Source organism: Mastomys coucha, chromosome X (genome assembly GCF_008632895.1).
Source record: "Mastomys coucha isolate ucsf_1 chromosome X, UCSF_Mcou_1, whole genome shotgun sequence".
Taxonomy (NCBI): Eukaryota; Metazoa; Chordata; class Mammalia; order Rodentia; family Muridae; genus Mastomys; species Mastomys coucha.
Window position 1 is genome coordinate 133,248,351 of NC_045030.1, and position 10,214 is coordinate 133,258,564.

The following is a 10,214-nucleotide window of genomic DNA, read 5'->3' on the forward strand; positions in this document are numbered from 1 at the left end:
TATATATATATATATATATATATATATATATATATATATATATATTCTCTAGAGAGCTCTGGTGACTGAAAAACATTTCGTATCTCTTTTTGTCCCTGGAACACTGGTGCTAATTATGGAGACAATTATTACTCAAACTAACTAAATGCATTCAATTTGTCCCTAGAAGAGAATATAGAGCATATTTAGGCCGACATGACTTGGCCTTTGGTTATGTTGTGCTGTATCAATTATATAATGAAACAGTGCTCCAAGAGCAGTGAAATATGCTCTATAATTATGCTCATCTAGAAACCACCCTCCTTTACTGTCCTTGGTCTTAGAGTAGATATGGCAATGGTTATATTGTTGCTTTGTAACAATATAAAATCACAAGACTTTCTTTTTCTTCTTTTTTCTTTATTTTTTTATTATATGCATATCGGTGTTTTCCCTGCATGTACATCTGTGTGAGAGTGGAACTGGAGTTACAGACAGCTGTGAGCTGCCATGTGAATGCTGAGAATTGAACCTGGGTCCTCTGGAAGAGCAGTCAGTGTTCTTAACCACAGAGACATCTCTCCAGCCTCAAGACTTTCTTATTTTAAATAGAAATATCCCGGGCTGGTGAGATGGCTCAGCGGGGAAGAGCACCGACTGCTCTTCAGAAGGTCATGAGTTCAAATCCCAGCAACCACATGGTGGCTCACAACCACCCGTAATGAGATCTGATGCCCTCTTCTGGTGCGTCTGAAGACAGCTACAGTGTACTTACATATAATAAATAAATAAATCTTTAAAAAAAAAAGATGTTCTAAAAATAGAAATAGCCCACTAAACAAGATATAGAAATGACAATACAAAAGGACAAATTATCTTGTCTCCGTTTTTTAGTGACTCATAGCCACTTTCACAATTGTGATTTAAAGCCACAATTGTGGCATTAGTATAGCTTACTATCCTGACTTGCTTTCTCTTGCTATGATGAAACACCATGATCATAAAGCAACTTGGGAATGAAAGGGTTCATTTCACGTCCGCTTCCACATCACAGTCCATCATCCCGGAAAATCAAGGTAGGAAACTGGAGGCAGGAACTGAAGCAGAAACCATAGAGGAAAGTGCTTACATTGCTTACTCAGCCTGCTTTCTTATGCCATGCAGAACCACTTGAGCTGGAGTAGCACCACCCAGAGTAACTAGACCCACTCACATCAATCAGCAAGCAAGAAAATGTTCCCACAGATATGACCAATCTGTTGGGCAAAATTCCCAAGGTTCCTTCTTGCCAGATAACTCTAACTTGTATCGTGTTGACAAAAAAATCAGCACAAAAACTAACAAATACAGGACTCTCAGGGTCTTGAGAAAGGGAAAACAATAGTCTTTTCAACACAAGGAATAGCAGACGTGAATACCTAGGACGAAAAGAGCAGTGTGCCTAAATAGAGGAAAGATATGGTCCTGGAGAACTAAGATTGGAGAGTGGGCTAGAAATGTAGGCAAGGAAAATGACCTGTAGACTTTTAGAAGCTATGGGCAAGAATTTAGACTCAGTATATTAAAGAGATAAGAGCAGAAAAATGAAAAGGAAGTTGGAATGCTATTGTAGCACAGGGAAATTATTATTTCATATATTGTAATTTAAATAAAATATAGTGTTGATTGTATGTATTAGGAAAATACACATGATGATATATTTCAAGTAGGAAACTTTAACAATATACAAAACACTTCTTTGAGATTAAAGAAAAACTAGAAAGTACCTCCAAGATGGTGCCTCTCCCCAATTTATTTTCCCCAGTGCATACCACAATGGTTTTTCTCAGAGAATTTTCAAAAGAGGAAATTCAAATAGCTAAGAACCACTTAAGGAAATGTTCAGCATCCTTAGGCATCAGGGAAATGAAAATCAAATCTACTTTGAGATTTCATCTTATGCCTGTTAGAATGGTTAAGATCAACAAAAAAGTGAAACAGTTGCCCATTGTTGGTGGGACTACAAACATGTGCAATCACTATGGAAATCAGTGTGACAGCTCCTCAGGAAGCTGGGAATCGATCCACCACAAGATCCAGCTAGACCACACAAAAGACGCCCTATCCTACAACAAAGATACTTGCTCAACCATGTTCACTGCTCCTTTATTCATAATAGGCAGAAATTGGAAACAACCTAGATGTCTCTCAACAGAAGAAGAGATAGAGAAAATGTAACACTATGGAGTATTACTCCACCATTAAAAACAGTGACATCATGAAATTCACAAGTAAATGGGTAGAATTAGAAAAAACCATCCTTATTGAGGCATCTCAAACCTAGAAAGACAAATATGGCACGTATTCACTTATATGTGGATATTAGCTATTAAGTCAATAATAACCAAGCTATAATTTGTCGAGTCTCAGACGTTAGGTATTAGGGGCAGTGGGGGTCAGATTTATTATGAAAGGAAAACAGAATAGACAGTTGTGGGTGGTGGTGCTGGAGCAAAAAGGTCAAGTAGGGAGGGGGAAGATTGAGATTAGGGAGTGAATATGGAGAAAAACAGCTATAAGGCTCATTTGCAGGATAATATGGAAACCTAATTCAGTATATACATATAAAAGCAATCTAGTAAATTGTCAAATAATGGGGGAACAGAGCCCCAGCTGGCTATCTTTTGTCACTAACAGCAGTTTTCTGTCCCCAGATTGGGATGCATCTTATTGAGGTTTTGTCCAAAGGAATCCAATCAGAACTTCCAAACAACCTAGGCTGTTGTTGCCAAGACTATAGATCGTCCTCCACAAACTGACCACAAGGCCTCACTAAACATGGAGATGTTGAGCTGGTGCCTACATAGATTCTTCACCCCTCTCTCTGTTCTAGCACCTTCTGTACAGGAAAGTACTCTGTAGACTACCAAAAAGAGAAATGTAAATACCAAGCCAGTCACAAGCTCTTGAACCAACAATGCTGTCCTGCCAGCAAGATATGTTAGTGCATTGGGTACCACAAAGCTTGCAGGAGTAACCATCCAATATCTAATTTGGGTTAATTCCCACTCCACCAGATGAAACCCATAAGTGAAACTGCTTGAGTGACCAAGAACCCGAGTCTCAAGAACCAGGAACCTAGGGTAAAATGAGATAAAATGACTCCTAATGACATTTTGTTATGTTCATAAACCATAACACACTCAGCCATCTTCAGAAAAGTTTTCTCCTGCATCAGAAGGGAACACATTTAGAGACTCACAACCAGACAATATTGGGAAAACGAGGGACCTTGGAACACTCAGCCCTAAAAGGAATATCTTCAATAATCCTCTCTTCTCAGGGCTTAGAGAACCCTACTGGAGAGGAGCCAGAAAAGGGATTAACAGCCAGAGGGAATGGAGAGCACCACGGAAACAAGTCCCTCTTAAACCAACATGATCAAAGCACATCTGCACCATGTCCTTTGTGTATATATTATTGCTTCCAGTTTAACGTTTTTATGGGATTCCTGATTGTGCGAACAAGTGAATCTCTGTTTCTCGTGCCTTCTCTTGGGCTCTTTTCCTTCTGTTTGTTTGTTTTATCAAATTCCAGTGTGTCAGTTTTTATCTTATATTTTATTACTGTCCTTTAGAAGCTTGTTTGGTTGTTTTTATTTTATTTTTTACAAGAGAAGGAAATGGGGTGATCTGGATGGGAGGAGAGGTGGGGAGGAACTGGGAAGTTTAGAGGGATTGGAAATCTTAATCAGGATATATTATATGAGAAAAAAATTTATCTTAAATAAAAGGAAAAATAAATGAATAAATAAAGGATGCACTGCTAATCATACTCAGAGTACAAGGAATTAAGCCAGCACATAGTCTAGTGACCTCATAAATCAACCATGTTTAATTCTAACTTACTCAGCAGGGCTCAGCAGCCTTTCCCTAATGCCCTCCACAGTCTGAAACCCAGTGATATGTACAGCACTCAGTGTGTAAGCTTTGATATGCCATCCCCAGAAGGAAACATATAGAATTGTTTTTATCCATAAACCATTATGTCATTGGAGGCATCTCCTTAAAAGTGATTTGGGCTTGTGGCATCTTCTCTCTTTTGACTTTCCAGCTGCCACGAGGCACACAGCTTTCTGTCACCATCCACTTGCACCAGGACTTAGCACGAAAATGCAGCAAGACCAAGCAAACAGACTGGAAACTGGTAAGACAAAATAACTCCCTATAATTTGTAAGATGATTATTTCATATATTTTGTGCCACTGACAGAAAACTAACCCCTCCCCTCATACCACTGTCCCCTCATTCCTCACTCGGCCTTCGGCTTAAGGATCCGATGTCAGTTCTCAGTTACTACCCTCGAGACATGCCTGTCTGCTAACATGCTTCCCCACCATGATGGTCATGGACTCATCCTCTGACTCTGTAAGCCAACCTCCAATTGAATGCTTTCTTTTATAAGTTGCCTTGTCTTCTTATTATAAAACTCAAACAGCAATCCGTAACATATTTTAAAACTTTTTTTTTTCAGGATATATTTTGCTTTTAAAATTTGTTCATACAATTTATTTTGGCAGGTCTAGAGATTATTCTTGTGGCCGTACGTTTGCCAGGCAAGCCATTTTTTCTATTCCAGTAGCAGAAGTCTTGATAAGCTCTCTGTTTATATGGCATTCTTTAGTCTATCTCTAACTTCCAACTATATCCATCTGGAATTTATTTTGGAATAATTAATTTTTGGCCTCCTAATTCTAGACCTGAACATAATAAAATATGTTTAAAACATTCACTGTCACACTCTGTCTTCTTCCCATTTATTTTTACCATGAAGTTATCCATAAATTTTGCTGCTAGAAGAGCAGTTGATGATTTGTGATGTATGATTTGTAATATATTATAAAGCAAGGGAATTTGAGTGCGATACATTTTTAGTCAACTCCCCTGACATGATAATTTTTAAATGTTTCTATTTGACTTTAAAATATGTTGCACCCACACTCATGGGTACGTGAGCACACACACACACACACACACACACACACACACACACACACACACACTCCCATCCCCACATATGAGTAAGTCTTACAATAAATTCGTATGAGTCCAAATTTTAGAAGTATCATTTACTTGAGAGATGCTGAAAATCGAACTGTTTGCCTTATCCTGTCAATCACTTCAATGGTTATTATTTCAAATATATTATATGAATAACACTACATGAATGCACAGAGAGGATAACAGAGTACAGAGAAAGGCAATGGCAAAGTTAACATATAAAAAGCCTTCCTTCCTTGTTGACAAAAGGTCATCATTCACCAATAAATTACAAAAAAAGATCCTCCACCATCCCAGACAGGTGAACTGAGGGGAGAGATAATCAAGAGCAAATGCAAGGCAATTTTGACTGCGCTTCTCCATCTCACTCAGATGCTGTTTGTCCTATGCGACCTTCTCTGCAGCCTCCTTTTAAAATTTCTTGTTCAGTGCTTGCTACACTCTAATCTTTAAAGGTCAGTTGAGAAGTTTGAACAAACCTGCAATTTAGTTACTGGTGTTGTACTGATGTGAATTTTTCAGTTTTGACTATCATTCTATGGTTATTCCATATATTGATAACAGGGTAAGCAGAGTGACAATAGTATGACAACTCTTTATCTACTTTGCTAATTGGTGTCAGTCTGAGATTATATAAAAATAGTTTTTGAAAATTAATAGATAAATACAATCATCTAGAAGGTTTTTTTGACCCTAGGACCACTGCTTCCTTTGTAGTTCTGAACTGTATTTTTTTTTTTGACATCTTCACCTGTCATATATTGCACCATGCAAGATGTTTGCTTATAAAGCAGCTAACTTTATTTTCTAAATGGTCTGTTCAACCTAGAGACATAAGCATTCAGTACACTCTCAATTCCAATAAAGTTACTTAAACAACTTTGCCAAACACCATGAGAAGTATGCCATCAAACAATATAGTCTGGAAGATGTGATTAATGCACAGAACAAAAGAAAACAAGAAAATGTGTAAATGTTAAATTGGGCACTATATGGAATTAGCCAAGATAGGGATAAGAATATCTAAAAATCTTCTCTTACATAAAAACAAGCAGAACAAACTATCAAACTCTAAAGCAGTTTAATTAACTCAGTGTGACTAACTCTTGAAGTTAATCAGAAGCTTCTCACAATCTGGAGAGTGTTAATTCTAGATAGATAGATAGATAGATAGATAGATAGATAGATAGATAGATAGAACCAATCAGATCTGAGTAAAAAAATCAGCACTATTCATGGGTCCTCTGGATTATCATTTCAAACTCTCCCAGTTCTATGGTAGCTCAGGAAAAGGGTGGACCATTCTTGTGATAAATCAAGCATGCTGGAAACCACTGTAGGGAGCAGGATGTGATAGCCAGATTGATATTCATATGTTGAACCAACATTCACCCAAAACACCAGCAACCAAAGACAAATTTAAATTGGACTTCATCAAAATTAAAAATACTTGTGCTACGTACGAAAGACATTAGCAAGGAACTGAAAAGATGCAACCAGACAATAATAACACAAGCCTTTAATCCCAGCACTTGGGAGGCAGAAGCAGGTGGATCTCTGAGTTCGAGGCCAGCATGGTCTACAGAGTGAGTTCCGGGACAGTCAGGGCTACACAGAGAAACCCTGTCTCAAAAAACAAAAACAAAAACAAAAACAAACAAACAAACAAACAAACAAAACCATACTACCAAAAACGAAAAAACAAAAAATACAAAAAAAAAAAAAAAAAGAAGTGAAAAGACAACACATAGAATGGATGAAAATATTTGCAAACTATGTGTCTAATAAGGAACTATAATCTGGAATATATAAGGGACTGTTATAACTCTTTGCAACATATGGAGACCATTATAGAAAGTCACGACCAGTCAAAAGGCAGAGATGTGGAGCCCAGTCCCAATACATCTCTGAAACAACTCCAGCACCTATGGCTCAGAGATGATTGTGGAAGACTGCAGAAAGAGTGCAAGAACCATAGGAAGAGGGAGTTTGCTGTGAGATTGTGTCTCCTTATAATGTCAGAAGTTGTGCTCATAAAGCCTCTCCTTCATGAGTACCTAACCTCGGCTGAACGAGGATGGCACCAATAGACATGCCAAAGTGTACAGGCAAAAACAGGAAGCTTGAGTCCTACACGGAACTACAGGTGAGTAAGGAACTCTGCGAGCAGGAGAAATAGTCTCCACTGGTTACCCAACAACAAATGGTGAGCTCTGAAAGCATACATACAAATACCATCAAATGGACTGAGCAGGTTATATTTAGGAATATATATGTACGTACATATATACTTGTAACAGCAATTAATAGAAAGGGATGCCATTTCTTGAAGGAGAACAAAAAGATAATTATATAAAGGTTTAGAAGGAAGAAAGGGAAATCAGAAATGACATAACTATACTAATCTAAAAAAATGAAGGAAATAATAATAATAATAATAATAATAATAATAATAATGATAATAATAAATCTCTAGAGTAACAGAGACTCGTGACTGAAGTGTGGCTCAGCTATTTTCATCATTATCACAGTGCCCTTCCTACTTCATAGCTTTGAAGTTGGATCTTTGGCTTTTAGTAGGGCAAAGCTGTATCACTTTGTCAAGTTAACTATGCTTTTGGCTTGTTAAAGATATTTTTCTTTGAAAACTGGGAATAATTCTACCTCAAGACATTGCTATACCACTCCTAGGTATATACCCAAAAGATGTTTCACTATACCATAGGGACACTTGCTCAACTATGTTCATAGCAGCTTTATTCACAATAGCCAGAAACTGGAAACAACCTAAAGATCTCTCAAGTGAAGAATGGATAAAGAAAATGTGGTACATCTCCACAACAGAATACTATTCAGTCATTAAAAAACAAAGACATCATGAATTTTGAAGGCAAATGTATGAAACTTGAGAATATCATCCTGAATGAGGTAACCCTCACCCAAAAGGACATGCATGGTATATACTTACTTGTAAGGGGATATTATCTATAAAATACAGGATACCCATGATACACTCCACAGACCCAAAGAAGTTAAACAAGAAGGAAGGCCCAAGCAAGGATGCTTGAATCTCACTCAGAAAGAGGAAAAAAATAGTCATAAGAGGCAGATAGAGGGAGGGAACTGGGTGGGAGAGGGGAGAGGGAGGGAAATGTGGGGGTTCAAGATCAGGTATGGGGAGAGACAGGGGAGATGGCCAGATGACCATGAAAGTGAATGGAAATCTGCAGCTGACCAGGAGAGGGGGGAACGACTAGAGGACGAGGCAGAAACCTGGGATAAGGGAGTGTACTGGCTGGTTTTGTGTGTCAACTTGACACAGGCTGGAGTTATCACAGAAGGGAGCTTCAGTTGGGGAATTGCCTCCATGAGGTCCAGCTGTGGGGCATTTTCTCAATTAGTGACCAAGGGGGTAAGGCCCCTTGTGGGTGGTGCCATCCCTGGGCTGGAGGTCTTGGGCTCTATAAGAGAGCAGGCCGAGCAAGCCAGGAGAAGCAAGCCAGCAAGGAACATCTCTCCATGGCCTCTGCATCAGCTCCTGCTTCCTGACCTGCTTGAGTTCCAGTCCTGACTTCCTCTGGTGATCAACAGCCATGTGGAAGTAAGCTAAATAAACCCTATCCTCCCCAACTTGCTTCTTGGTCATGATGTTTGTGCAGGAATAGAAACCCTGACTAATACAGGGAGGCACCCAAGAATTAATGGGAGTGACTTTAGCTGTGACTCGCAGCAATGGGGATATGGAACCTGAAGTGATCACCTCCTTTAGCCAAGCAGAAATCCCAGTGGAGTGATAGAAATACCAACCCACCCACAAAACTTTTGACCCAAAATTTATCTGCCTACAAGAAATGCAGGGACAAAGATGCAACAGAGACTGAAGGAAAAGCCAACCAATAACTGGCCCAACTTGAGACCCATCCCATGGGCAAGCACCAATCCCTGACACTATTTATGATACTCTGTTATGCTTGCAGACAGGAGTCCAGCATGGCTGTCCTCTGAGAGGCTCCACCCAGCAGCTGACTCACAGATGCAGAAACCCACATTAAAACAGTGGATAGAGCTTGGGAACTCTTATGAAAGAAAAGGAGGAAGGATTGTGAGCCACAAAAGGGAAAAGAACTCCATAGGAAGACCAACAGAGTCAACTAACCTGGGCCACCAACCAAAGAGCACACTAAGATTCTCCACACATATGTAGTAGATGTGCAGCTTGGTCTTCATATGGGTCCCAAACAATTGGAGCTGGGGTTATCCCAAAAGCCTGTACATGGGATATGTTCTTCTAGCTGGGCTGCCTTCTTTGGCCTCAGTCGGAGAGGATGCATATAGCCTTGCAGAGATTTGATGTGCCAGGGTAGGAAGATATCAGGAGGGGCCTCCATTTTCTCAGAGGAGAAGGAAAGGGAGGAGAGAGTGTGGGAGGGGGAGCCAGGAGGAAAGACAGTGATCAGGTTGTAAAGTGAATAAATTGAAAAAGAGATGTTTTTCTTTCACTTTTTTGAGGATTTCTTTACATTTTTTATTTTATTTTATACATCAGTCAAGCTAGAAAGACTGAACAGTCATGCTCTGGAAAAGATTGCTAGATTGAACCTCAATTATAGATGAAGTACTTAGAAAGCAACAGTACATGGACTTAGTAGATTGTGTGTGTATATATGTATATATATATATGTATATATATGTGTGTGTGTGTGAATATATATATATACATGTATGTAATATATATATATACATATGTATTTGTATATACATATATACACAATGATAATAAATAGACCATAGATTTGAGATGATGGAAGGCTGACTCCTTTGACAGTACAGGAATTGACAATAACAGATTCCTGGGTTTGGTAGAGGGAAGAGAGATGTAGATACAGTGTTCATATACAAAGTTCTTAAAAAAAAATGCTAGTATTTAGAAAAAAATCTGTGCATTTTGAAATGGGTTAAGTTAAACTGAGCTAAAACTTACCTCCAATTGATTTTCTACAAAATAATGTTAGGAAATGATATGACACACAGAGTACTGGGAAATTAACTTTGTGATTTAAATTTTTTTAAGGAATTTTATATGTGAGTATTGTATTTGGATCATTTCCATGTCATCTTATAGTGTTTGGGTGTGGGGAGCCGCAGCTGCCACCCTATATATATATTGAACACCTGGTCTCTGGCCAGAGCAGAGAG